We start from the raw sequence: 5620 nt of genomic DNA, 5'->3' as shown, positions 1-5620 counted from the left end.
TTTTGAACTTATACCACTAATGCCTAAGAGTTCTGGCTATATACCCTCATCAAATTTGGTGTTTCCTCTTTAAAAAATTTTGACCATTCTAATGGGGGTCTAGTGGCATTATATATATATATTTTTAAATAGTTATTTCTGAGGTTACTAGTGATGTTGAGTATCTTTTTATGTATTTATTGATCATTTTAGCTTTTTTCTAAATTATCTATTAAATTTTTTTGTCCATTTTTATCATATCTGTCTTATTAATTTGATACACAAGTTGTTTATATATATTTGGTATAAGCCCTTATTGAGATATTTGTATTGCAAAAATTGCCACCAGTTTGTGGCTTGCCTATTCATTTTCTTAATTTTTGAGAGTAAATGTGTTAAACTTTGATGAAATATAATTTATGAACATTTTCTTCATTAATTATAGTGCTTTATGCCTTGCTTTAAAAATAATTGTCTATTTTCAGTTACAAAAATAGTATTCTATGTCTTTAAATTTTGTAATTTCAGCTTTTATATTTAGATCTGTGGTCTGAAATTAAATTTTAATATATAGTGTAAGATAAAAATTGAAGTTTTTTTTTTTTAAATAGCCAGTTTCTTCAGAATCGTTGGTTGAAAAGACTATCTTCTGTCCTACTGAATTATCTTTGTGTCACTGTAAAAATCAATTGAATGGATATATGTGGGTTTATTTCTGAACTCTCATTTCTGTTGCATTGATCTATTTGTCTCCATGTATACTAGTACTTAAATTGTTTTAATCACTGTTAATGTATATTAATCTTTGAAATGGGTTGTTCAGTTTCTCCGTTTTTAATACCAATATTATTTTTGGCCATTTAAGGTCTTTTTAAAATTTTCTTTTGACTGCTTTTTATTATTTGGCTATTTTCATGTCCATATTAATGTGAAATTAGCTTGTTAATTTCTACCAAAAAATACCTACCAAAAATTTTATTGGGGTTTTAGTGAATATAAACAGATCAATTTAGGTAGAATTGATATCTGAATATTAATATTGAATCGTTTTGTCCATGAACATGGTACATCAGTTTATTCAGGTCTTTTAAAATTTATTTAAGCCATGTTTTGTAGTTTCCAGTATTTGTGTGTCTTGCACACATTTATTAACTTTAAAAATATTTAACGTTTTGCTACTATTTATAAATTATGTTTTATTGTATTTTTCAATTAATTGTTGATTGTATATTATACTACAGTTGATTTTTGTACATTGGGCTAGTGTACTGCAATCTTGCCAAATTCACTTATTTATTCCAGTGTAGTTTTATTTGTTTTTGTAAATTGCTTTGGATTTCCCAGCATAACCACAAATGCATATGCAATTTTCATTGTTCTCAGATGTTATTAACATAAATGACCAAAGAACAGAGAAATCACATAGTTGATTTATTATTGTTACATGATTAAACAATGTAGAGCATATTTTTCCAAAGGTGTTTTCTTTTAAAACACTACACAGATATTTGCCAGATTTTAAATATAAATTCAAATGAGCACTGGTGTAGTGCTAATTTAATTGCTTTGGATGGCATTTTAATTATTTGTATTTTCTATTTATTCCCAAGTGAATAATAGTAATGTTATTTCATTGCCAGTCATAAAATATGTGATAAGGACTAGAAAATGACTTGTTTAAAAAAGAGGATATTCTCTACCCAGACTCCCATTGACAGAATGTTGAAGCACACTTCATGCATTATTTCAGTTGTCAATAATTTCTACAGAGCTTCTTCTGTGTCAGAAATAAACTATCTGATTTGAAATATTGAACAGCTACCAGAGGAAGTTTCTCATTAGTTGTCGATTCACATAAATATTGGAAAATAAAAAATTGGTCCTGTAGAGATTATGTAATTTCCTTCTTGAAAGATGTTAGATGACATTAATATGAATTGCTTTGAGCTTGTCATAAATCCTAGTTATCAAGCCTTTAAGTCAAAGAAATACACATTCCCTGTCATTACTTGGGCCAAGTTGCTCCTTTTAAAAAGTACATCTCCAGATAAATCTTGCTAGTGTCAAGTTTTGTCTTGATTACCAAGTAAGCCAAGTCACAATGTGTCCTCTATGACCAATGTCCCAGCAAGAACTGCATGTGAGGTTTACTATTAATCTTTCTGTTATTTGAAAGAATGACATTGATGTAACATTGAGAATTATTGGCTTCAGAAAGGAAAACAAAGACAATATTTCAAACATTTTTTAATGCTCTGAATTTTATTCATTCCATGGTGATATTATTTCAAACTATTCCCAATTTGAGGGTACTCACAAGGGAGCGATACAACCAAAGATGTAAATTTTCCTATGTTAAATTATGAAAGACATGCACACTATCTGCTGCCCGCTTGATGTGGAAAGATATGTGGGCAATTAACTTCTAGAAGTGTGAAAAAAAAAATCATCCTATTCCAGTACTGTAGAAAGTAAAACAGGACAGAAATTTTGCACATTATTTTTTAAACAATGTTAACAATTAGCATCACCTACAATGGTAGAGCAAACAAAGGGACAGTAAATTGTTTTCTCTCTTTCTTTCCCAGGAGAAAGACCATTTTAGTAGTGCTTGTTACATGAAAAAACAGCAGCTGTATCATGAATGGAAAAATGATTAATAGCTGGATTAATACACAAGAGACCTAAAGTCTGGCTTAATATTTTTTTCTTGTATTTGAGAGATGAGGTTTATCTAAATTATGAAGACTAACAATAGAATGAACTAGACACTCCTCAGCTTAACAAATAGAACATTACTAATAATTTATGAGCTCCCCATGAGCCTTTTGTGATTCAATACCTAGCCTCTCTTCCTGAATTTCGGATTCATACTTCTCCTGCTGTAGAGATATTTATCTATTCCTAAAAATGTATTATTCAATCTTAAAGTGTTTTGAACTTCATATAAATGTTAGACTTGCTGTGAATCATTCTGCACACTTTTCAAAGATTTTGTGAGATTTATTTGTCTCAATATATGCAGCTGTATTTGATTTGTTGTTACTGTTGCATAGTATTCTAAAACTTGAATCTTGCCAGGCGTGGTGGCTCACATCTGTAATCCCAGCACTTTGGGAGACCTAGGCAGTGGTTCACCTGAGGTCAGGAGCTCAAGACAAGCCTGGCCAAAATGGGAAAACCCCATCTCTACTAAAAATACAAAAATCAGCTGGGCTTGGTGGTGCACACTTGTAGTCTGAGCTATTCAGGAGGCTGAGGCAGGAGAATTGCTCGAACCTGGGAGGTGGAAGTTGCAGTAAGCCAAGATCCCACCACTGCACTCCAGCCTGGGTGACAGAGCGAGACGCCATCTCAAAAATAAATAAATAAATATTTAAAAAAAGAAAAAAAACTTGAATCCATAATAATGTCTTCATCTCCCCTTCTTCAGTGGGCATGTTAGTTGTTTCTTGTGTTCTTGCTACTACAAAGCAAGCTGTACACATTTCATTCTATTTCTCCTGTGGAACATGTGCAAGAATTGCATTTAGGTATAAAATTTTTGGTCATTGTAAACTTTACTGCCTCACATTAATTAGTTTCCAAAATGGGGGTGAAGGCTATGAACAGACAGTTCTCAAAACAGGACATTCATGAAGCCAACAAACATATGAAAGAAAAGCTCATCCTCACTGTTCATTAGAGAAATACAAATCAAAACCATAATGAGATAACATCTCATGCCAGTTAGAATGGCGATCATTAAAAAGTAAGGAAACAACAGATGCTGGAGAGAATGTGGAGAAACAGGAACACTTTTACACTGCTGGTGGGAGTGTAAACTAGTTCAACCATTGTGGAAGACACTGTGGTGATTCCTCAAGGATCTAGAACCAGAATTACCATTTGACCCAGCAATATACTGGCTATATGCCCAAAGGATTATAAATCATTCTACTATAAAGACACATGCACACGTATGCTTATTGCAGCACCATTCACAATAGCAAAGACTTGGAACCAACCCAAATGCCCATCAATGATAGACTGGATAAAGAAAATGTGGCACATATACACCATGGAATACTATGCAGCCATAAAAAGGGTGAGTTCATGGCCTTTGCAGAAAAATGGATGAAGCTGGAAACCATCATTCTCAGCACACTGACACAGGAACAGAAAACCAAACACTCACATGTTCTCACTCATAAGTGGGAGCTGAAAAATGAGAACACATGGACACAAGGAGGGGAACATCACACACCAGGGCCTGTCGGGGGGTGGGGGCCTGGGGGAGGGATAGCATTAGCAGAAATACCCAATGTAGATGACGGGTTGATGGGTGCAGCAAACCACCATGGCACGTGTATACCTATGTAACAAACCTGCACGTTCTGCACATGTATCCTGGAACTTAAAGCATAATTTTTAAAAATGACATTCTCATGGTTTATTAATCCAATAACTATATTTCATAAATATATAAAGAAAATAAAGCAAGCTTGATATGAAAAAAATGTTTCTAGAGCTACTATAAAAGTTACACTTATGAAATGTACATTTATGAATTGATAAAATATTCCTCTGAGTTGTACAAGGATGGGGACAGGGACCAGGGACAAGACATGGTATTTGGTATTAATGAGACTTGGCTTCTTTCTCTCTGATTTCATCAAAGGCTGGGCTCTCCTCGGTTTTCATGTCACCATTTTCTGCAGGTTGATCTTTAGTTTCTTGGTTTGCCATGTCACCCTGTTTTCCCTTTGCACCGTTTTTTTCCCTTTTGTTTGTACTTTTTTGTCTGAAGATTTATTCTCTCCTGTTTTCTTTTTTGGCTTCATTTCCACTTTTGCAGCAGCAGGTTTAACAGACAACCGCGCTGATGTCCTCTTGGGCTCGTCCTTCACCACCTCTTCTGCTGAGCTGACCATCCTCTTGGGCACCTTAGTGGGAGGGAGTGTGCTTGCTGGGTGCCTGCAAGACATGAGATACTGAGAGCCTCTGTGAAGCTGGGCTGCCTGGCCACTGCTGCTCCTCCCACTGCCTGAGGTACTGAGCAAATTTTCTGTAGAAACGTAGTCTCTGCCACTTTGCTCAGGCTGGTCTCAAACTCCTAGCCTTACGCATTTGGGAGACTTTGGCCTCCCAAAGTGTTTGGATTACAGGTGTAAGCCAGGCACTCTGCCACATTTCTTGATTGATTGATTTTTATCCTTAGAAGTTGTCACATTTTCCTGATCTTTTGTAAGTGAACTGTGTAAACTCTGTGGTGTGGATTTTGCTAGAGAATACTGAAACTTCTATTTTACTACATAATCCAGTTAGGTTCAGATCATGACTTTTTTTTTTTTTTCTTTTTCTGCAGTGGTTTAACGCTCAGTTAGGTTCACCAACCTTTCTTCTACTGGTTTGGAGAGGCCTCCTTTATGTGTAGATGGGTCATGAGACTGAGCCTTCTGTAGGTTCATACACGGGATTAGGGCAAATGACTTGCTCTCATTTGGGCTTGCCCCACATTCCATCTAATCAAACTTTGTCAGGTACCTCTGTCCAAAATGACAATCTTTTCAGAGATATTTAGCCAGATCTTTTCATCATGATTGCCTGCTTCCCATGACAAGAGCTCACACTGCAGGCAAAATCGTATTATGACTCAACA

The 5620-nt window shown here is 35.0% G+C and overlaps 1 pseudogene; it reads right to left on the bottom strand.

The window, feature by feature from the left end:
- Nucleotides 1-4599: 4599 nt before the first annotated feature.
- On the bottom strand, nt 4600-4946 carry LOC116467772 (non-histone chromosomal protein HMG-14-like; annotated as a pseudogene).
- Nucleotides 4947-5620: the final 674 nt, after the last annotated feature.

This window comes from Hylobates moloch, unplaced genomic scaffold (genome assembly GCF_009828535.3).
Source record: "Hylobates moloch isolate HMO894 unplaced genomic scaffold, HMol_V3 SCAFFOLD_5, whole genome shotgun sequence".
In the NCBI taxonomy this organism is placed as follows: Eukaryota; Metazoa; Chordata; class Mammalia; order Primates; family Hylobatidae; genus Hylobates; species Hylobates moloch.
The sequence above is the reverse complement of the archived record's forward strand: the minus strand, read 5'-3'. Positions and strand labels throughout refer to the sequence as shown.